The sequence below is a fragment of the Rutidosis leptorrhynchoides genome, chromosome 7 (genome assembly GCF_046630445.1).
Source record: "Rutidosis leptorrhynchoides isolate AG116_Rl617_1_P2 chromosome 7, CSIRO_AGI_Rlap_v1, whole genome shotgun sequence".
In the NCBI taxonomy this organism is placed as follows: Eukaryota; Viridiplantae; Streptophyta; class Magnoliopsida; order Asterales; family Asteraceae; genus Rutidosis; species Rutidosis leptorrhynchoides.
The window spans coordinates 286,255,108-286,281,402 of NC_092339.1; positions in this window are offsets into that span (position 1 = coordinate 286,255,108).

Consider the following 26,295-nt stretch of genomic DNA (forward strand, 5'->3'; position numbering starts at 1 on the left):
ATAAGACCAGCATTCATCTTTAATGCTTCACTATTTTCCGTTGAGAGTGTTGATGTCTGTGCTCAGAATCAGAACTTGCTTTAGATCTACATTTCCAAGCAGTGAAACGTGATTCGGTTATAATCAGAAGAGCTAGCCATTTGTCAAAAATAAGCCATCCTCACCTCCACTACTTCTACTCCACCACCACACCCACATCATCTTTAATATTACTCGAAAAATTCAGAAAACGAGATTCCTTCCAAAAACCCGATGTTATAAACCTCTCAAGTATCATGGCAAAGGTCTTGAAAAAGTTTACCGGCAAAAAGTTTCTCGAGATGAAATCTTTAAAAAAAAAATTCTGACAAAAGGAGCAGAACGTAATAAGAGAAATGCCGAAGAAAACTTGATCGAAAATGATTATCAATTGAAGAAAAGTTCAAAAGTGCTTCTCAAACATTCCAACACTCCTATCTACCCGAATAAAAGTATGTATAAAGACTACATTACCCTTCTATCTCACCCCTCAAAAACAACTTCACTACCACTTCAAAATTCCTTCTCCATCATTGACAAATGACCTAGAAGCTAAGATTACTACCATTCTCGCGTTAGCAGCAAGGATATGAGTCTTTATCAAGCCTACGATGATGGGTACAGCATGACTGGCTATGAGTGAATTCATTTCTTAGATCTATAGGGAACCCTAAACACTTGTATGATTTGAGTGACCCGTGAAAGCTAGCCTATGTCATGTAACCTCCTCGCATGCTTGCAGAAATAGTTTCAATTATAACATAGATGACTCACCTTATCTTTTTGCTCTTATAATAAAAGCAAACCGCTTAGGCTATTAGAAAAGAAACTCCAAAAAGATTCTTATGTAGTGACCCGAACTTTTCCATGTTTATATATATATATATATAATGAAATTGTTATTTACATGATTAAGTGTTTCCAACATGTTAAGCAATCAAACTTGTTAAGACGTGATTAATTGAAATAGGTTTCATATAGACAATTGACCACCCAAGTTGACCGGTGATTCACGAACGTTAAAACTTGTAAAAACTATATGATGACATATATATGGTCATATATATAGTTAACATGATATTATGATAAGTAAGTATCTCATCAGGTATTTTAACAATGAGTTATATACATAAAAATGAGACTATTGAATTAAGAAACTCGAAAACGATATATATAACGATTATCGTTATATCAACGTCTTACTAAATACATATGACTCATTTTAAGATATTGATACACTATATTTAAACATGATAAATGATAAGTAAACATATCATTAAATGTATTAACAATGAACTGCATATGTAAAAACAAGACTACTAACTTAAGGATTTCAAAACGAGACATATATGTAACGATTATCGTTGTAACGACATTTAGTTGTATATATATCATATTAAGATATATTAATACATCATAATATCATGATAATGTAATAATTTAACATCTCATTAGATATAATAAACAATGGGTTAACAACATTTAACAAGATCGTTAACTTATAGGTTTCAAAACAACACTTACATGTAACGACTAACGATGACTTAACGACTCAGTTAAAATGTATACACATGTAGTGTTTTAATATGTATTCATACACTTTTAAAAACTTCAATATACTTATCAAAGTACTTCTACTTAACAAAAATGCTTACAATTACATCCTCGTTCATTTTCATCAACAATTCTACTCGTATGCACCCGTATTCGTACTCGTACAAAACCCAGCTTCTAAATGTATTTACTATTGGTATATACACTCCAATGATCAGCTCTTATCAGCCCTTGTGAGTCACCTAACACATGTAGGAACCATTATTTGGCAACTAGCATGAAATATCTAACAAAACAACAAAGTAATGGAGCCTATATTTGACTCCATATTCACGCCACCTTACACCTACCACAAACACAATTTGATTTCCATTTTTATGCATCAAATTACTCTCTCTCAATTACTCTTAGTGTTCTAAGTGTTCTTCATCATTTCCTTCATATTCTAGCTCAATCTAGGTAAAACATACAAAACAACTACTCAAGAACACACCAACAACACTTCCAAGTTTGCTAGCTTACTTTCAATCTTGCAAATCCATTTCAAGTGATCATCCAATCTCAAGAAATCTTTCTTATTTACAGTAATATATCTTTCTAATTCAAGGTAATACTCATACTCAAACTTTGATTCAATTTCTATAACTATAACAATCTTGTTTCGAGTGGAAATCTTACTTGAACTTGTTTTCGTGTCATGCTTTTGCTTCAAGAACTCTCAAGCCATCCAAGGATCCTTTGAAGCTAGATCTATTTTTCTAATTTCCAGTAGGTTTATCCATAAAACCTGAGGTAGTAATGATGTTCATAACTTCATTCGATTCGTATATATAAAACTACCTTATTCGAAGGTTTAAACTTGTAATCACTAGAACATAGTTTAGTTAATTCTAAACTTGTTCGCAAATAAAAGTTAATCCTTCTAACTTGACTTTTAAAATTAACTAGACACATGTTATATATCTATATGATATTCTAACTTAATGATTTAAAACCTGAAAACACGAAAAACACCGTAAAATCGGATATACGCCGTCGTAGTAACACCGCGGGCTGTTTTGGGTTAGTTAATTAAAAACTATGATAAACTTTGATTTAAAAGTTGTTCTTCTGGGAAAATGATTTTTCGTATGAACATAAAACTATATCCAAAAATCATGGTTAAACTCAAAGTGGAAGTATATTTTCTAAAATGGTCATCTAGACGTCGTTCTTTCGACTGAAATGACTACCTTTACAAAAATGACTTGTAACCTGTATTTCCGACTATAAACTTATACTTTTTCTGTTTAGATTCATAAACTTAAGTTCAATATGAAACCATAGCAACTTGAATCACTCAAAACGGATTTAAAACGAAGAAGTTATGGGTAAAACAAGATTGGATAATTTTTCTTGTTGTTGCTACGTGAAAATTGGTAACAAATCTATATTAATCATATCCTAGCTAACGCATATTGTATTATACATGTATTCTAATATATTATATAATATTGGGATACCATAGACACGAATACAATGTTTTGACATATCATATCGACCCATCTATATATATATATATATATATATATATATATATATATATATATATATATATATATATATATATATATATATATATATATATATATATATATATATATATATATATATATATATATATATATATTTCAGAACAACCATAGACACTCTATATGCAGTAATGTTGGAGTTAGCTATACAGGGTTGAGGTTGATTCCAAAATATTATATATACTTTGAGTTGTGATCTAGCATGAGGCTTGTATACACGAGGTCGTGGATTGATTCAAGATAATATATATCGATTTATTTCTGTACATCTAACTGTGGACAACTAGTTGTAGGTTACTAACGAGGACAGCTGACTTAATAAACTTAAAACAGTAAAACGTATTAAAAATGTTGTAAATATATTTTGAACATACTTTGATATATATGTACATATTTGTTATAGGTTCGTGAATCGACCAGTGGCCAAGTCTTACTTCCCGACGAAGTAAAAATCTGTGAAAAGGAGTTATAGTCCCACTTTTAAAAATCTAATATTTTGGGATGATAATACATGCAATTTTATAAATGTTTTACGAAATAGACACAAGTAAATGAAACTACATTATATGGGTGAATGATCGAAGCCGAATATGCCCCTTTTTAGCTTGGTAGCCTAAGAATTTGGGAACAGCCCCCAAATTGACGCGAATCCTAAAGATAGATCTATCAGGCCCAACAAGCCCCATTCTGGAATTTGGAATGCTTTATGTAACGACCCAACCCATATGCAATCGAAATATGCAAAAATAATAATAAAAAAATATTTTGTACAGCATAGTGGCGCGGCGCGCCACTTATCTGCGCGGCGCGCCAAACTAGCCTGTCCAACTTTTCCTTTTTTGTAAAAAAGATCGCTCACTTCCCGACATATTTAGACGAAACACTTTTAACAACATATTCCAATATGTAAAACTAACACGTTCCAATAATAAAATGAGTTTTACGAGACCGGGCCCACATCGGCCGTTTTACGACTTTCGTACAAAATAAAAGTTTTCAACCACATGATTTTTAACACAAAATAAAGCCGAGCATGGCGATTGGGGATATGCTACCCAGATCCTAATCAAATCTAAAAGCAAGCCTTCTAAAGCAACTACGCGAGTCCGCTAGTCCCACGCTTACCCGAGCCACCGCATCCATGCAAATCTATAAAAAGGTAAACAACGAGAGGGTAAGATAATGCTTAGTGAGTGAGAATATACTACATACATATATATGCATAAAATGGACACGCCACACAAAACCAAATACCGCATACCGGAGCATCCAAGCATAAAGGCAAGCTAGTCTAAGCATACCGTAAGATCACTAAGCAACGAGCTAAAGATACATCAACAAAATATAAGTTCACTAACAACGATGTGAACAATGCCAATAAACTACACATCTGGAGGGTTAGCTACATCATGACAATACAACATTATATGTATACAATATATATATATATCTCGAATAACATAATTTGCTTACGCTTACAACACAATAACCATGGTTAACCAATCGTACAAGGCAATGGCGCTCGCGAAAACGCCATCGGTGTTCATAATATCCGTTAGGGTACTTAACACCTCGTATCACTAACCCCTAGGGTGGCACCTTAACACCTCGGCAATTCACCCTGAGTGGCATCTTAACACCTCGATGCTTCACTCATTATTTTACGGAGTGGTGTCTTAACACCTCGACACTACACTCCTAGGTGGCATCTTAACACCTCGATGCTTCACCCCGAGTGGCATCTTAACACCTCGATGCTTCACTCATCACGTGAAACATGGTGTCTTAGCACCTCGACACTACACATTTCACGCTACAACAAATAGATACATTATATACCTACACATATCATTATTCCACTCACTATATTAACCCTTCGTCATTGGGGTTATATAAGTCCACATCACACGCCCATGTGATAACGTACACACAAAGTGTGCACCTCGCCAAAGTGGTCAACCAAAACGCACAACCGTGCCAATTGGACCTATACACAAGTCCAACAATTCCACCTATACGAGAAGCGAGTTCTATAAGTGAGAACCCCTTCACCCGACCCGCACCCATCCTACACATACATATGCATATAGGATATTAACACTCACCTTGTCTCCTTGAAGAATGATACCGAATAATCTACAATCGCCGATGGACTGTACCTAATCCATTTATTACATAACAAGTAACACAATTAGGGTGGATATACAAATCAACCCAAATTGACAACTAGTGCAATTTCGACCCAAATGCACTTTCAAGCACAAACCGCGCCCAAACTAACCAATAATCACTAACACAAGTGAGAATGGTCCTAATATGCTAATCAAACCCAATCATTGGTGTTAAACACCTATCTTGCCTAAAATGACACTTAAACCCTAATTTGTCCCATAAGAAGTCAATATCACGCCATTAGCAAGTTTTGACACCAAAATATATTTAACTCGGTTCTATGCTTCAACTTAATCCATTTTAAGTTTATAAACCTTATTAAATCGGCAATTGAGTCATAATCATCAACAAACCCTAATTTTGACTCTAGTCAAAATTAGTCAATCATAAGAACCCTAATGGTTTCCAAAACACCAATAATCACTAACACTAGTGATTATACACTATTTACAAGTCTTGAACATGGTTAAATCATTAACCAACCCAAAACCTGCCAAATATCAAAGTAGCAAGTTTCCATAAACCCTCTTCATCAACCAAATGGGTTTTACAACTAGCAATCTCAAACCCTAACTTGAATATCAAATCTAACAAATGAAATTCGGAGTTAGAACTTACCAATACTACCAAAACATAGCTAGGAGCGAGATGAACAACTTTAAAACCCGAGCTTTGGTGAGAATCCAACTCCTTCTTCTCCAATTCAAGCTCTCTCACTCTAGAACCCTTCCTCTCTCTCTAGATATGGATGAGAGTGTTTGTGTGGGTGAGAAATGAGCTCCAATGGAGTTCTAGATCAGTTTTAGTGACCCTAAACCGACCCTAAATGAAAAGACCAAAGTACCCCTCATTTAAACCTTTTAAAAAAGCTGAAAATTGCTTCTGACGCGATCGGAGCGCCGCGCCATAATGTGGAGCGCCGCTCCAACCTTCAGGTCAGTTTTCAAAAACTTGTTTTGGCCATAACTTTTTGAACGTAGCTCCGTTTTCGATGAATCAAATATCGTTGGAAATGTAATAAGATTTTATTTCCAATGGTAAGGCTTTGAAACATCAACTCAAACTTTATTTGGGGTTGAAAAGATACGTACACACCTTGTCACTTCAGACCACGTCCAGTTTCCTTCGACGTTCGAGAAAACAATACGTACATGCTTTGTACACTTCATACACGTATCGTACACCATAAATACATTATGTACAATAAATATTTGAGTCTTACAACTCTCCCCCACTTAAACTCAATCACGTCCTAGTGATCTTCTCCACTTAACCAATCCGGACCTACTCAACGGTCCTCAATCATAAGTCCCAATCCGAACTTTCCTAGACAATTCTTCCCAATAAATCACCTTTAACAACTAAATCGTCACCCGCGATTTATCAAATCCACCAACCGAGCACTAAAACCTTGCTCAATTCCTCACATCGGGAAAAACTCGACCAATCTCGAACTGAGATATCAATTCCTTAGCGTACCTTTACCAAGGATCACGCTAAAAGCGACCAAGTCTCAACCTAAAGTCAACAATCCGAACGTTGAAGATCGAACCACATGAATCCTTACGGATTAGACTTACCACTAAACATCCTTTGTAGTGCGCAATACAACCAATACGCCACTATCCTAACATCATATGAGCGAAACACGGCTATCGCAATCACTAATCACACAACATGGTCCTCATGATCCCACCATCGGTGTATAAAACTACCGATAAATCACACCACACGGTCCTTACGAAGCCACCATCAGTGTATAAAACAACCGATATATCACTCAACACCGGATGAAGTCAGCGGACCCCATCAACGGTCATGCTTCACCGATATAACACTACACCCATGATGAAGTCAGCGAACCCCGAAGGTCATGCATCTCCAATCAACGATCTCATGATGAAGTCAGCGGACCCCAAAGGTCATGCTCCACCAATCAACGATCCCATGATGAAGTCAGCGGACCCTGAAGGTCATGCTTCATCAATCACCAATATCATGATGAAGTCAGCGGACCCCGAAGGTCATGCTTCATCAATCAACGCCCTTTTGGCCTCGAACGACGAGAAGCGTAACATCGCGCTCTGCTACGCCATAGTGAATCCTAACGGATAACACTAACCATTCACACAATCGAGCAAGAACCACCTATATCAAACATAGGCACAAAACATTAATTCTCTAAAAGAGGATCCGATACGCACATCCCTTAACCGAAGGATTTCACCTTGCTCGCCATACCCGTCCATTATCTCTCAACGAGATTTACCACATTACCACCTTAGTGATAATTCAAATCCAAAATCATAGGTACAATTTAACCGAAATTGTACTCTACCACAAATCGACCAAATCTAGGTCCCGACACAAATTTCGGATCTACCAAAAGCATTGTCCGAAATCTCACACTAAAACCTCCGCGTGCGGGAGTGTAACTCCCCCACTTGGAACTACGTTCCATAACCGCATCTCGTACACCCGCACAATGCTACCAAAGGTAGACTTTACCAATAATTGGGTTCACACGGCCTATCACCATGTCTTGCTTCAACTTTGAGCATACCAAGGATCCTAACCTATCCTTAAACACTTCGAATGAAAAGTGTACCACAAATTACACGAACTATACACTCGCAATCATCCAATTGCTTTAGTTTGTCGAATTTCACCCGATCACTCTTGTACCTAAGGGTTTCACTTCGGTACCCTAAGTACAATGTAACCGCAACACAATCGGAGTCGAACACCACGCTAGTAGGTATAAAAAGGCACCTAATGTCGCGTCATGTAGACTCCTTTACCAACATACATCGAGATCAACACTCGATTTCAAGAGTTTCAATCCACCCGACGAACCTCATGGTTCATCAACTTCAACACGAAAGCGAACACGCGCTTAACGAACGAACACCAAAACCCATTTCCATGATTTGGTAGAAACATTTCCCAAATACTAAGGAATGCTTGGTTGCACCAAGTCTTACGCCCTTCGCCCGACAATCAAACGTCACCATAGGGTACTTCCGTTAGGAACGTCACCCATATCAATAACATGCACACCACCATTGAGACTTTAAGGGTCTCACTCAACCGAGCTTAACGACCCGATACTAACCAAAATGCTTAAGCACCCAAGGATTCGCACCATAGGATCAAGGCACAACACACCACTTATACACTCTACTGAGAGCAAACCGGAACCATAAACGTAAACCGCCCGCTTGCTACGAATTATCTCCAACGGAGAATAAAGTTTAACTAAGACTTACGCACATACCGCATGTTATTACAAACGAACAACATATAATTTTGTACTAAAAGTACCTGATGTAGAACTGTTGGGCTTCCGTGCTCCACTTCTCATCATGTATTCGCGCTCTAACCTCCTAACCCGATCGTCATGCGATTCGGAACACTCTGACTTCTGGTGTCCCTCCATCCGGTAAATGAAACACCTGATTGAGCCTAAAGGCACCACCGTACAATCTTGTTCCAAATGACCCCGTTCCCCACACTTAAAGCACGTGAGCTTGTAACCCTTCTTACTCTTCTTCTTCACATTCCCAACTCCTTCAGGCGTACTTCGTGCCCTCTTAACATGAGCACCATGTAATCCTAACCTTGCAAGTACATATTCATCATCACTACCTCGAGGTTTGGGAAACCTCTTTTCAAACTCTTCCTTTACAACTTTAGTCACTCGGTCTCGGACCATTTCCGTCATTTGTCCTTCGACCAACTCCTTGGTTACTTCCCTAACTTTACCGGTGAAAATCGAGACATATTGTTCAAACACGGCCTCAATCTTTAACGTTAACTCATCCTTCCCTTCGTGAATAGGCTCACTCGTTCCGCATCCATCTTCCATTTTCATTCTAAGGGATGCAAACGATTAGATCACGAACGTATAGACCACACACACAACACCGTCCCATCTTGCTAAACACTCGTCGTGCATCACTTGTTAGACATGATTTGCACCCGTAATAAGGTTTGCAAGTCCTTATTACGCATACACGCCGTATCAACTTGTTAGTACAACGACCGCCTCGCTTGATGTCATAAACAAACACAAACAAATTCTACGCGACAACAACACACGCGAGAATTATTATCACAACACAATAATATATTAATAATATCCGCATTACTAATATAAACGTTAGTCCACCTACAAACAAGGCACTAACTATAACCCATTCCGACCCGTAATCCTACAAGTCCCGCAACAATTAAGCACACACAAAAGTCTAAGTCTAGGCACCTATCTCAAGTCGCCTAAATCCCTTAGACCATGCTCTGATACCACTTCTAACGACCCAACCCATAAGCAATCGAAATATGCAAAAATAATAAAAAAAATATTTTGTACAGCATAGTGGCGCGGCGCGCCACTTATCTGCGCGGCGCGCCAAACTGGCCTGTCCAACTTTTCCTTTTTTGTAAAAAAGATCGCCCACTTCCCGACATATTTAGATGAAATGCTTTTAACAACATATTCCAATATGTAAAACTAACACGTTCCAATAATAAAATGAGTTTTACGAGACCGGGCCTACATCGACCGTTTTACGACTTTCGTAAAAAATACAAGTTTTCAACCACATGATTTTTAACACAAAATAAAGCCGAGCATGGCGATTGGGGATATGATACCCAGATCCTAATCAAATCCAAAAGCAAGCCTTCTAAAGCAACTACGCGAGTCCACTAGTCCCACGCTTACCCGAGCCACCGCATCCATGCAAATCTATAAAAAGATAAACAACAAGAGGGTAAGCTAACGCTTAGTGAGTGAGAATATACTACATACATATATATGCATAAAATGGACACGTCACACAAAACCAAATACCGCATACCGGAGCATCCAAGCATAAAGGCAAGCTAGTCTAAGCATACCGTAAGATCACTAAGCAACGAGCTAAAGATACATCAACAAAATATAAGTTCACCAACAACGATGTGAACAATGCCAATAAGCTACACCCAGAGGGTTAGCTACATCACGACAATACAACATTATATGTATACAATATATATATATGTATATATATATATATATGTATATATATATATGTATATATATATATATATATATCTCGAATAACATAATTTGCTTACGCTTACAACACAATAACCATGGTAAACCAATCGTACAAGGGAATGGCGCTCGCGAAAATTCCATCGGTGTTCATAACATCCGTTAGGGTACTTAACACCTCGTATCACTAACCCCTAGGGTGGCACCTTAACACCTCGGCACTTCACCCCGAGTGGCATCTTAACACCTCGAAGCTTCAGTCATTATTTTACGGAGTGGTGTCTTAACACCTCGACACTACACTCCTAGGTGGCATCTTAACACCTCGATGCTTCACCCCGAGTGGCATCTTAACACCTCGATGCTTCACTCATCACGTGAAACATGGTGTCTTAGCACCTCGACACTACACATTTCACGCTACAACAAATAGATACATTATATACCTACACATATCATTATTCCACTCACTATATTAACCCTTCGTCATTGGGGTTATATAAGTCCACATCAAACGCCCATGTGATAACGTACACACAAAGTGTGCACCTCGCCAAAGTGGTCAACCAAAATGCACAACCGTGCCAATTGGACCTATACACAAGTCCAACAATTCCACCTATACGAGAAGCGAGTTCTATAAGTGAGAACCCCTTCACCCGACCCGCACCCATCCTACACATACATATGCATATAGGATATTAACACTTACCTTGTCGTCTTGAAGAATGCTACCGAATAATCTGCAATTGCCGATGGAATGTACCTAATCCATTTATCACATAACAAGTAACACAATTAGGGTGGATATACAAATCAACCCAAATTGACAACTAGTGCAATTTCGACCCAAATGCACTTCCAAGCACAAACCGCGCCCAAACTAACCAATAATCACTAACACAAGTGAGAATGGTCCTAATATGCCAATCAAACCCAATCATAGGTGTTAAACACCTATCTTGCCCAAAATAACAATTAAACCCTAATTTGACCCATAAGAAGTCAATATCACGCCATTAGCAAGTTTTGACACCAAAACATATTTAACTCGGTTCTATGCTTCAACTTAATCCATTTTAAGTTTATAAACTTTATTAAATCGGCAATTGAGTCATAATCATCAACAAACCCTAATTTTGACTCTAGTCAAAATTAGTCAACCATAAGAACCCTAATTGTTTCCAAAACACCAATAATCACTAACACTAGTGATTATACACCATTTACAAGTCTTAAACATGGTTAAATCATTAACCAACCCAAAACCCGCCAAATATCAAAGTAGCAAGTTTCCATAAACCCTCTTCATCAACCAAATGGGTTTTACAACTAACAATCTCAAACCCTAACTTGAATATCAAATCTAACAAATGAAATTCAGAGTTAGAAACTTGTTTTGGCCATAACTTTTTGACCGTAGCTCCGTTTTTGTTGAATCAAATATCGTTGGAAACGTAATAAGATTTTATTTCCAATGGTAAGGCTTTGAAACATCAACTCAAACTTTATTTGGGGTTAAAAAGATACGTACACACGTTGTCACTTCAGACCACGTCCAGTTTCCTTCGACGTTCGAGCAAACAACACGTACATGCTTCGTACACTTCATACACGTATCGTACACCATAAATACATTATGTACAATAAATATTTGGGTCTTACACTTTAGTACTTCGAAATTATCATGTCCGATGGGTGTCCCAGAATGATGGGGATATTCTATATGCATCTTGTTAATGTCGGTTACCAGGTGTTCACCATATGAATGATTTTTATCTCTATGTATGGGATGTATATTGAAATATGAAATCTTGTGGTATATTATTTCGATTTGATAAATATATAGGTTAAACCTATAACTCACCATCATTTTTATTGACGTTTAAAGCATGTTTATTCTCAGGTGATTATTAAGAGCTTCCGCTGTTGAATGCTAAAATATGGACAAGATTTGGTGTCAGCATGTTTGTATAATATTGTTTAAAACTGCATTCGAGATTTACTTTGTTGTAACATATTAATATTGTAAACCAATATGTATTGGTAGTGTGTAAGTGTGATATTTTTAGATTATCATTTCTGGATAATCTAGGTGGAGTCCTTTTAACCTTTTTGATAAAATAAAGGTTATGGTTTGTTTTAAAAACGAATGCCGTCTTTGAAAAACGTCTCATATAGAGGTCAAAACCTCACAACGAAATCAATTAATATGGAACATTTATAATCAATATGAACGGGACATTTCAGTTGGTATCAGAGCATTGGTCTTAGAGAACCAGAAATTTGCATTAGTGTGTCATATCGAGTTTGTTAGGATACATTAGTGAGTCTGGACTTCGACCGTGTTTTCTTTAAAAACCATTGCTTAACACTTTTATTGGAAACTATATATTATTAGCATGTAAATATTATGTGATATATTAACCTCTTAATATGTTTGATATTGTGTGATAGATGTCTACCACTAGTACAAATCCCATCGACTCACCTAATAATAATAAAGAGTCAAATATATTTTGGGAAGATTCACAAATTCCAGAAGAAGAACCGGAAGAGGAGGAACCGGAAGAGGAGGAATCGGAAGAGGAGGAACCGGAAGAAGAGGAACCGGAAGAGGAAGAATCGGAAGAAAAAGAGGTTTCGAAGGAAGAAATATTGATACCTATAGTAAATCGATTAGATAAAAGAAAATCCTCAACCAATGGACCAAAGTCAAAAATGGTCAATGGTGTTTCCGCCAAGGATGCAAAATATTGGGAAGATTACCAATTTTCCGATGAATTGGATCCCGATGAGGATTCCGATGATGTTATAGAAATTACCTCGACCCAAATTAATAAAGCAAAAGAAAATAATAAGGGAAAAAGTATAAAAATAGAGAAACCTGATTCCAACCCCGATGAAGTTTATATGTATCGGCAACGTCCGTATTTCCTAAAATGTAACAATAACCCGGGAACCTCTAAACCACCAGGTTTTTCTAAACCATTGTGGAAAACGACGGCTCGTATTAGAGGAACACCATATATTCCTAGAAAATTAGGAAAACGAACCAAGTCCGAAGAAGAAGAAACCAGTGATTCAGATTAGAGAGTTGTAATCATGTTGTGTATTATATGTATTGTAGTGTGCTTGTACTTTTATGTTCCATGTAAAAATTGCTTGTATTGTTTGTTAATTATCTTTTATGAATCTAATCCTTGTCTATTTTACAGTATAAAAACAAAATGGACATTAAGGGTAGACAATCGAATATTTTAGAAGACCTACCAGAGGATATGATTGAGGAAATCTTGTCTACAGTCGGTCGAAATTCATCAGCACATTTAGTTATGGCGAAATTAACTTGTCAAACATTTGAAAGACTTTTCAGAAATGCCTTAGTTTATAAAAGGTTTTCCTTTGATAGGTAGGGTATATCACATTGGGGAGACCGTAAGTTACGTCATTTTTTCTTTAAAGCGTGAAATATGGGGAACCAAGTGCAATTTTATGCTACGGGTTAAGAACCTATTTTGACTCAACATATCCCAACATAGGATTTCGTGAATTAGAAAGAGCTTCTAACATGCAACATAAAGAAGCATGTTATGCTTACGGGTTAGCGATGTTCGCTTCTTACCAAAGTGAGAAAAAGAACATCGGATTACAACTTTTAAATAAAACCTTCCCACAAGTGACAGATTCTGTAGTTGTGGTGAGAAACAAAGTTTTTAGATTATTACGGGGCTGTTGCATAGCCAATGGTCATAACGGTTACTTTCCACAAGACCAAGGATGGGAAGTCGTCTTAGTAAAACCAGAATGCATGACTTGTTTCTGGACTTATGAATTACGTGTCTTTATTTCTTTTGCTGAACAACTTGTGTATTAACTAGAATTGCCTTTATAGCTGCCGAGTAGCAAAGTTATTATGTGCTATATTTCATCCTATATGTATAATAGCGGTATTGTAAGTTTGTAAAATTTTGTATAAAGTTTGAACGCGAAATATTATTGTAATAAGTTTTTCATATAGAAGCGTAGTAGTTGAGTTGTATAGTAGCTAGTAAGTATGAACTTAACGGGTAAGTACTACCCGAATTAAAACTATAAAATGCTAATATGAAGAAAAAGCTTTTATAAATAAGTTCATATAATGCTACGAAATACTATTGACTACTCCTAAATTCTATATGATTAACTCAATTCTTTTGGCTATTTTTGAAGGAAATGGCACCGATGACTCGTCAGTACTTGAACATGAGTGAGGAAGATTTTCGTGTTTTCCTTGCTGCGAACATAGCCGTAGTACAGGCTACAATGCAAAATAATAATAACTCTGGATCTAGCAGTGGAACTAATTCCACAAGAAATCGTGTAGGATGCTCCTATAAAGAATTCACTGCCTGCAAACCTTTGGAATTTGATGGAATCGAAGGACCAATTGGATTGAAACGGTGGACCGAGAAGGTAGAATCAGTGTTTGCCATAAGTAAGTGTACTGAAGAGGACAAGTTAAATACGCTATGCATACCTTCACAGGTATTGCATTAACGTAGTGGAACACCTATCTTGAACATGTAGGACAAAATGCTGCTTACGCACTACCGTGGTCGGCATTCAAGCAATTGATAAACGAGCAATACCGTCCTAGAAACGAAGTCAATAAGCTCAAGGTAGAACTTAGGGGGTTACGAACACAAGGGTTCGACATTACCACATATGAACGACGATTCACAGAGTTGTGCCTATTGTGTCCGGAAGCGTTTGAAGATGAAGAAGAGAAGATCGACGCATTTGTAAAAGGGTTACCAGTAAGGATTCAAGAAGATGTGAGTTCACACGAGCCCGCTTCCATACAAAAGGCAAGTCGAATGGCTCATAAACTCATAAATCAATTTGAGGGAAGAGTTAAAGAGCAGGCGGCCGAAGAAGCCAACACGAAACAACTCAAGAGAAAGTGGGAAGAAACCAGTGACAAGGGTCACCAATATAACAACAACAACAATAATCACAAGCATAATTACAATAACAATTATAACAACCGCAACAACAATCGCAACAATAACCGCAATCTTAACAATAACTACAACAAACGTCCCAACAACACACCAACTACAACAATCGTTTCAACAACAATCAAAATCCCAACAGCAATCTCAACAACAACAATGGCAACAAAAATCAAAAATGTCAAAGGTGTGAAGAGTACCACCAGAATGAATTCTGCACGACATTTTGCACCAAGTGTAAAAGAACTGGCCATGGTGCAAAAAAGTGTGAGGTCTACGGACCAAATTTTAACAGAACTAAAGGAACAAATAGTGTCGAAATAAGTAATGCCGCCTTTATTTGTTATGGATGTGGAACACCGGGCTACATTAGAAGTAATTGCCCGAATCAGGGGAATACTAATGGGCAGGGCCGCGGAAGAGTTTTCAATATTAATACGGCAGAAGCGCAGGAAGACCCGGAGCTTGTTACGGGTACGTTTCTTATTGACAATAAATCTGCTTATGTTTTATTTGATTCGGGTGCGGATAGAAGCTATATGAGTAGAGATTTTTGTGCTAAATTAAGTTGCCCATTGACGCCTTTGAATAGTAAATTTTTAATCGAATTAGCAAACGGTAAATTAATTTCAGCAGATAATATATGTCGGGATAGAGAAATTAAACTGGGGGATGAAACGTTTAAAATTGATTTAATACCAGTCGAGTTAGGGAGTTTTGATGTAATAATTGGCATGGACTGGTTGAAAAAGGTAAGAGCAGAGGTCGTTTGTTACAAAAATGCGATTCGCATTGTGCGTGAAAAAGGAAAACCTTTAATGATGTACGGAGAAAAGAATAACGCAAAATTAAATCTTATTAGTAGTTTGAAGGCACAAAAACTAATAAGAAAAGGTTGTTACGTCATTCTAGCACACATCAAGGAAGTTAAACCTGAAGAAAAGAACATCAGTGATGTTCCCGTAGCAAAAGAATTTCCCGATGTATTTCTGAAAGAATTACCGGGATTACCCCACATCGATCCGTTGAATTTCAAATAGACCTTGTACCAGGAGCTGCACCAATAGCTCGTGCTCCATACAGACTCGCACCCAGTGAAATGAAAGAATTACAAAGTCATTTACAAGAACTTTTAGAACGTGGTTTCATTCGACCAAGCACATCACCGTGGGGAGCTCCTGTTTTGTTTGTCAAGAAGAAGGATGGTACATTTAGGTTGTGTATCGACTACCGAGAGTTGAACAAACTTACCATCAAGAACCGCTACCCACTACCGAGAATCGACGACTTATTTGATCAACTACAAGGCTCGTCGGTTTATTCGAAGATTGATTTACGTTCTGGGTATCATCAAATGCGGGTGAAGGAGGATGATATTCCAAATACTGCTTTTAAGATGCGTTACGGTCATTACGAGTTTATGGTTATGCCGTTTGGGTTGACTAACGCACCAGCTGTGTTCATGGACCTCATGAACCGAGTGTGTGGACCATACCTTAACAAGTTTGTCATTGTTTTCATCAATGACATACTTATTTACTCAAAGAATGACCAAGAGCACGAAGAACATTTGAGAAAAGTGCTAGAGTTATTAAGGAAAGAAAAACTGTACGCTAAGTTTTCAAAGTGTGCATTTTGGTTGGAAGAAGTTCAATTCCTCGGTCATATAGTGAACAAAGAAGGTATTCAGGTGGATCCAGCAAAGATTGAAACCGTTGAAAAGTGGGAAACCCCAAAAACTCCGAAACACATACGCCGATTTTTAGGGCTAGCTGGTTATTACAGGAGATTCATCCAAGATTTTTCCAAAATAGCAAAACCCTTGACTACATTAACGCATAAAGGGAAGAAATTTGAATGGAAGGATGAACAAGAGAAAGCGTTTCAATTGTTGAAGAAAAAGTTAACCACTGCACCTGTATTGTCGTTACCTGAAGGGAATGATGATTTTGTGATATATTGTGATGCCTCAAAGCAAGGTCTCGGTTGTGTATTAATGCAACGAACAAAAGTAATTGCTTATGCGTCTAGACAATTGAAGATTCACGAGAAGAATTATACGACGCATGATTTGGAATTAGGCGCGGTTGTTTTTACATTAAAGACTTGGAGGCACTACTTATATGGGGTCAAAAGTATTATATATACCGACCACAAAAGTCATCAACACATATTTAATCAGAAACAACTGAACATGAGGCAGCGCAGGTGGATTGAATTGTTGAATGATTACGACTTTCAGATTCGTTACCACCCGGGGAAGGCAAATGTGGTAGCCGACGCCTTGAGCAGAAAGGACAGAGAACCCATTCGTGTAAAAGTTATGAATATAATGATTCACACTAACCTTACCACTCAAATAAAGGAGGCGCAACAAGGAGTTTTAAAAGAGGGAAACTTAAGGGATAAAATACCCAAAGGATCGGAGAAGCATCTTAATATTTGGGAAGACGAAACCTGGTATAGGGCTGAAAGAATTTGGATACCAAAATTTGGAGATATGAGAGAAATGGTACTTAGAGAAGCTCATAAAATCAGATACTCAATACATCCTGGAACGGGGAAGATATACAAGGATCTCAAGAAACATTTTTGGTGGCCGGATATGAAAGCCGATGTTGCTAAATACGTAGGAGAATCTTTGACGTGTTCTAAGGTCAAAGCGGAGCATCAGAAACCATCAGGTCTACTTCAACAACCCGAAATTCCGGAATGGAAATAGGAAAACATTACCATGGATTTCATCACTAAATTGCCAAGGACTGCAAGTGGTTTTGATACTATTTGGGTAATAGTTGATCGTCTCACCAAATCAGCACACTTCCTGCCAATAAGAGAAGATGACAAGATGGAGAAGTTAGCACGACTGTATTTGAAGGAAGTCATCTCCAGACATGGAATACCAATCTCTATTATCTCTGATAGGGATGACAGATTTATTTCAAGATTCTGGCAGACATTACAACAAGCATTAGGAACTCGTCTAGACATGAGTACTGCCTATCATCCATAAACTGATGGGCAGAGCTAAAGGACGATACAAACGCTTGAAGACATTCTACGAGCATGTGTTATTGATTTCAGAAACAGTTGGGATCGACACCTTCAGTTAGCAGAATTTTCCTACAACAACAGCTACCATTCAAGCATTGAGAAGGCGCCGTTTGAAGCACTTTATGGTAGAAAGTGAAGGTCTCCAATTTGTTGGAGTGAAGTGGGGGATAGACAGATTACGGATCCGGAGATAATACAAGAAACTACCGAGAAGATCATCCAAATTCAACAACGGTTGAAAACCGCCCAAAGTCGACAAAAGAGCTACGCTGACATTAAAAGAAAAGATATAGAATTTAAAATTGGAGAGATGGTCATGCTTAAAGTTTCACCTTGGAAAGGCGTTGTTCGATTTGGTAAACGGGGGAAATTAAATCCAAGGTATATTGGACCATTCAAGATTATTGATCGTGTCGGACCAGTAGCTTACCGACTTGAGTTACCTCAACAACTTGCGGCTGTACATATCACTTTCCACATCTCGAATTTAAAGAAATATTTTGCTAAAGAAGATCTCACTATTCCATTAGACGAAATCTAAATCAACAAAAAACTTCAATTCATCGAAGAACCCGTCGAAATAATGGATCGTGAGGTTAAAAGACTTAAACAAAACAAAATACCAATTGTTAAGGTTCGATGGAATGCTCGTAAAGGACCCGAGTTCACCTGGGAACAAGAAGATCATATGAAGAAGAAATACCCGCACTTATTTCCAGAAGATACGTCAACACCTCCAACTTCTTAAAATTTCGGGACGAAATTTATTTAACGGGTAGGTACTGTAGTGACCCAAACTTTTCCATGTTTATATATATATAATGAAATTTTTATTTACATGATTAAGTGTTTCCAACATGTTAAGCAATCAAACTTGTTAAGACGTGATTAATTGAAATAAGTTTCATATAGACAATTGACCACCCAAGTTGACCTGTGATTCACGAACGTTAAAACTTGTAAAAACTATATGATGACATATATATGGTCATATATATAGTTAACATGATATTATGACAAGTAAGTATCTCATCAGGTATTTTAACAATGAGTTATATACATAAAAATGAGACTACTGAATTAAGAAACTCGAAAACGATATATATAACGATTATCGTTATATCAACGTCTTACTAAATACATATGACTCATTTTAAGATATTGATACACTATATTTAAACATGATAAATGATAAGTAAACATATCATTAAATGTATTAACAATGAACTGCATATGTAAAAACAAGACTACTAACTTAAGGATTTCAAAACGAGACATATATGTAACGATTATCGTTGTAACGACATTTAGTTGTATATATATCATATTAAGATATATTAATACATCATAATATCATGATAATGTAATAATTTAACATCTCATTAGATATAATAAACAATGGGTTAACAACATTTAACAAGATCGTTAACTTATAGGTTTCAAAACAACACTTACATGTAACGACTAACGATGACTTAACGACTCAGTTAAAATGTATACACATGTAGTGTTTTAATATGTATTCATACACTTTTGAAAGACTTCAAGACACTTATCAAAGTACTTCTACTTAACAAAAATGCTTACAATTACATCCTCGTTCATTTTCATCAACAATTCTACTCGTATGCACCCGTATTCGTACTCGTACAATACCCAGCTTCTAAATGTATTTACTATTGGTATATACACTCCAATGATCAGCTATTAACAGCCCTTGTGAGTTACCTAACACATGTGGGAACTATTATTTGGCAACTAGCATGAAATATCTAACAAAACAACAAAGTAATGGAGCCTATATTTGACTACATATTCACGCCAACTTACACCTACCACAAATACAATTTGATTTCTATTTTTATGCATAAAATTACTCTCTCTCAATTACTTTCTTAGTATTCTAAGTGTTCTTCATCATTTCCTTCATAATCTAGCTCAATCTAGGTAACCTAGATCAACATACAAAATAACTACTCAAGAACACACCAACAACACTTCCAAGTTTGCTAGCTTACTTTCAATCTTGCAAATCCATTTCAAGTGATCATCCAATCTCAAGAAATCTTTCTAATTTACAGTAAGATATCTTTCTAATTCAAGGTAATACTCATACTCAAACTTTGATTCAATTTCTATAACTATAACAATCTTGTTTCGAGTGGAAATCTTACTTGAACTTGTTTTCGTGTCATGCTTTTGCTTCAAGAACTCTCAAGCCATCCAAGGATCCTTTGAAGCTAGATCTATTTTTCTCATTTCCAGTAGGTTTATCCACAAAACCTGAGGTAGTAATGATGTTCATAACATCATTCGATTCGTATATATAAAACTACCTTATTCGAAGGTTTAAACTTGTAATCACTAGAACATAGTTTAGTTAATTCTAAACTTGTTCGCAAACAAAAGTTAATCCTTCTAACTTGACTTTTAAAATCAATTAGACACATGTTCTATATCTATATGATATGCTAACTTAATGATTTAAAACCTGAAAACACGAAAAACACCGTAAAACCGGATATACGCCGTCGTAGTAACACCGCGGGCTGTTTTGGGTTAATTAATTAAAAACTATGATAAACTTTGATTTAAAAGTTGTTCTTCTGAAAAAATGATTTTTCGTATGAACATGAAACTATATCCAAAAATCATGATTAAACTCAAAGTGGAAGTATGTTTTCCAAAATGATCATCTAGACATCGTTCTTTCGACTGAAATGACTACCTTTATAAAAATGACTTGTAACCTCTATTTCAGACTATAAACTTATACTTTTTCTGTTTAGATTCATAAACTTAAGTTCAATATGAAACCATAGCAACTTGAATCACTCAAAACGGATTTAAAACGAAGAAGTTATGGGTAAAACAAGATTGGATAATTTTTCTTGTTGTAGCTACGTGAAAATTGGTAACAAATCTATATTAATCATATCTTAGCTAACTCATATTGTATTATACATGTATTCTAATATATTATGTAATCTTGGGATACCATAGACACGAATACAATGTTTTAACATATCATATCGACCCATCTATATATATATATATATATATATATATATATATATATATATATATATATATATATATATATATATATATATTTCGTAACAACCATAGACACTCTATATGCAGTAATGTTGGAGTTAGCTATACAGGGTTGAGGTTGATTCGAAAATATTATATATACTTTGAGTTGTGATCTAGCCTGAGGCTTGTATACATGAGGTCGTGGATTGATTCAAGATAATATATATCGATTTATTTCTGTACATCTAACTGTGGACAACTAGTTATAGGTTACTAACGAGGACAGCTGACTTAATAAACTTAAAACAGTAAAACGTATTAAAATGTTGTAAATATATTTTGAACATACTTTGATATATATGTACATATTTGTTATAGGTTCCTGAATCGACCAGTGGCCAAGTCTTACTTCCCGACGAAGTAAAAATCTGTGAAAGTGAGTTATAGTCCCACTTTTAAAAATCTAATATTTTGGGATGAGAATACATGCAATTTTATAAATGTTTTACGAAATAGACACAAGTAAATGAAACTACATTATATGGGTGAATGATCAAAACCGAAGATGCCCCTTTTTAGCTTGGTAGCCTAAGAATTTGGGAACAGACCCCCAAATTGAAGCGAATCCTAAAGATAGATCTATCGGGCCCAACAAGCCCCATTCTGGAATTTGGAATGCTTTAGTACTTCAAAATTATCATGTCCGATGGGTATCCCGAAATGATGGGGATATTCTATATGCATCTTGTTAATGTCGGTTACCAGGTGTTCACCATATGAATGATTTTTATCTCTATGTATGGGATGTATATTGAAATATGAAATCTCGTGGTCTATTATTACGATTTGATAAATATATAGGTTAAACCTATAACTCACCAACATTTTTGTTGACGTTTAAAGCATGTTTATTCTCAGGTGATTATTAAGAGCTTCCGCTGTTGCATGCTAAAATATGGACAAGATTTGGTGTCAGCATGTTTGTATAATATTGTTTAAAACTGCATTCGAGATTTACTTTGTTGTAACATATTAATATTGTAAACCAATATGTATTGCTAGTGTGTAAGTGTGATATTTTTAGATTATCATTTCTGGATAATCTAGGTGGAGTCCTTTTAACCTTGTCGATAAAATAAAGGTTATGGTTTGTTTTAAAAACGAATGCAGTCTTTGAAAAACGTCTCATATAGAGGTCAAAACCTCGCAACGAAATCAATTAATATGGAACGTTTATAATCAATTTGAACGGGACATTTCATCTTAAGGAAATGAGAGTTTGCTTGAGGACAAGCAAAGTCTAAGTGTGATATATTTGATATCGGCTAAAAAGTGACGTTTTCACCCCGGTATTAAGACCCAAAAACAAGAAAGATTCGAACTTTTTCGGAAAAATACCCACTTCATCGGTTAGAATTCAAGAACAAGTAATTACGAAGACGGTGCAAAAAGAATCAAGAGAATCGGAGCTAAAATGAAGATTCTAGAGCGAAAACGGTGAAAGACAAGAAATCAAGTTACGATCCAGGAAATCAGCAAGCCAAACGGCTTGCCAAACGGGCTGCCAAATGGCCTGCCAGTGTGGCAAAAGGCCTGCCAAATGCCCAGATCAAATGGCCTCATTAAACGGCTTGCCTCAGCAAACGGGCCCTGCAAATGGCCTGCCAAACGGCCTGCCAGCCGTTTGCAGGCAAATTTTGTGCTTATTTAAAGGGTCTTTGTCATTTATTCCAACACACACTTTAATTCACTTCTTTCTCTCTCTTTTACAATATTAGTCATACTCTCAAGGCCTTCGACTCCATGCGGGAAACCTAGTACCCGGAGAAGAACGCTGAAGATTGTATTAGGAGCGGTCTGGAGTCTTGAAGTTGTCACTTTTGTATTCGGAATTCATTTAATCTACTGGTACTTCTGTCCCTTATCTTTATATAATGTCTTCTATCATTATGTTATGTGATATTGTTGTCATGATTAGCGAGTAGTTATCTTTAGTGTATGCTATTATGTAAGCAGTTATAATGCCGAAATAATGTTATGGTTTGTGTATGCTGTTGAAATGATTTCCGATTATGCTTTAAACTCAATCGCTTTTCCAACTAATAGGACGTAGTTATTGGCTCTGTTATTGGGAAGTCGCAAACCCTGATTCAGAGTTCACTATTTGTATCACCCCTTGGTAAGAGAAGTCTATCGGATGCAACGTAAGATCAACTGAGGCACACCGATTGTAGTAAGTCTATCGAACTTTGGATTCCGACTGAGGAATCTTTCGTAGTGAAACATCTGACTAGACCCTTAGTACATTGTCGATCCCAGACCATGCTAGTGTAGTCACGAAGCATATAAACTTCATACGTGCACGCTGAAGCACAGCGGTCGTTGTAAGCTGTACCTCTACTAAGTAAGGCCATGGAACCCGGTTAGTGTTGATTAGTACACTGCACCATAACGCGGTCTCAAGCATTGCACTCCGCTTGAGGGATTCTTAGTTAATTAAGGAACTGTTTGTTTAGACACATAAAGGATTAGACCGTTAGGATAACCGAACATGTTCATGGAAGTCAGCTTGACTTGGCCATGGTGTTCTTTATGGTTGAACTCTTTTTAAAGGGCCTAACTATCTTTTAAAACCAATCATTAACGAAAGCATTGAAACACATCACATCTATCAGATATGGTAAACCATGTATTCTGTTATGCTTAAGAAAGTTTAGACCATTGTGGAATGTTAATACGTCACCCAATCGAGTCGCTCAATTGGATGAGCCGTATGAAGGTGTATGCCTGTAGTCAGACTGCACGGGCATCGGGGGTAAGGGACGTTGTTGTCTATTCAAAATATTCAAGCCTATTGCAGTACCCAGTGACATGTCTTATGACAGGGGCGTTTAGGACCAGTGTAATGAATAAAAGGCCTCTGCCTATTCATGAGCCAGCATTCCATAATCTCGACAGAATAACTGATGAAGTAATAGTATGCACTCACCTTAACCGTATCTGAATTACGAATTTTATCGCATTTACTTTATCTGTCTTATAAATTAGAAAATCCCAAAATTAAGTAACCACTACTCCTTCCTAACTATATTAGGCTTAAATATAGGTTCGATTCTACTGATATCTCAAAAATACGACCCTAGGTCATACTTCCCTTACTCATACTAAGGAGTAGTACGATTTAGGCCCCGCTAAATATAAATTTAAAACAGTACCCACCCCTTGGTGGTTGATTCTAAGATGCTGCGGCCGGACGACACCGCACAAACAAAACCGTCCGTTTCGGCCATATCAAGGGGGAGTATAGTTTTTGGCGCCGCTGCCGGGGAAACTGGTATCAGGCAATACTGCTCTTTATCAAACTTATTCACAAGCATTTAGTGGTGTCTAAGAAAGACAATTATACACGGACTTTTTTGTTGGATTTTCCGAACAATCGCCAATTATATTGGGACCAAAAGGATCCTGCCTCTCCGTAGTCAGCCCGGCCACTTCGTTTGTTGAATAGTTCGTGCGGAGCTCTGTTATCGAAATACCAGAGAATCGGTAGCCAGAACCAAAAACATATTCAACCATAGGATAGTTAGTTAATTAAATTAGATTACATTAAATTAGATTACATTAAATTAGATTACCTTAAATTAGATTACCTTAAATTAGATACTCTAGAGTAGACTACCTTAGACTAGTTTAGCTTACCTTAGATTACTTTAGAAATTAGTTTATTTGCTAAAAATTAAAAACAAAAAGGCATACCCAGTGTATGACCCAAACCCGATCTAGACCAGGGCCGTTGTTATTCGTACCTGATCCATATGCAATAATCTCTAAAGCACGCAAGGAAGCACTAATCAGAAATCGAATGGCGTTACGCGTCACTTTAGCAGAAAATATGTAACAACCCAAACCAAACCACAATCGGACCCGTGGAAAAATATCAACAAAAAAAAAAATTGTTTGTTCAGCAACTGGCGCGGCGCGCCAGAACCTCGCGCGGCGCGCCAAACTGATCTGTCCATAAAGTCTTTAAACGCGAAAAAGATTGGCCACTTCCAAACATAATTAGACAAAACGCTTTTAACAACATATTCAAATATGTAAAACTAACACTATTTAAACATAAAATAAGTTTTACAAAGTAGGGCCCACATCGGCCGTTTTACGAGTTTAATACATAACGTGAGTTTCGACCACTAAAAAGTTTAAGTACCAAACGACATGGTGTTTGGGATTAAACTACCCAAGTCATGGTCAAAATCCAAAAGCTAACACATCCAAAAAGCGTCCCCTAACAATAAGCGGGATCTTTAATCCAACCGTATGCCCTTACCCTTATCCACGCCGGAACCTATAAAATGGTAAACAACGAGAGGGTAAGCTAACGCTTAGTGAATAGAATAAATATATACATGCATATAAGACTTACCTACTCGCATCCACGATATCATATAACGCATACAAACGCATAACGTCTCAATAAACAAGCTAGTATCGTCAATTCGTACAACTAGCAACATCAATAGCATAATATTCATAATAATAAGTAAATGCTAACGTCAACAACTATACACCATGGTTAACCAAGTTCTTCGCAAGGGAATGACTTCACGAAACAAGACATCGATGTTCATAACAACCGTTAGCTCCCAAACACGGCTATGGTATACTAACCCCCGAGGAGTTCCAAAAACGGCTATGGCATCACCCCCAAGTGTTCCAAAAACGGCTATGGCATCACTTGATCAATGTGTGAGTAAAACACGGCTATTATGTAGTGACCCAAACTTTTCCGAACCTTTCTATGATTATATGTTTAACGAAAACTATATTTACATGATTAAATGTT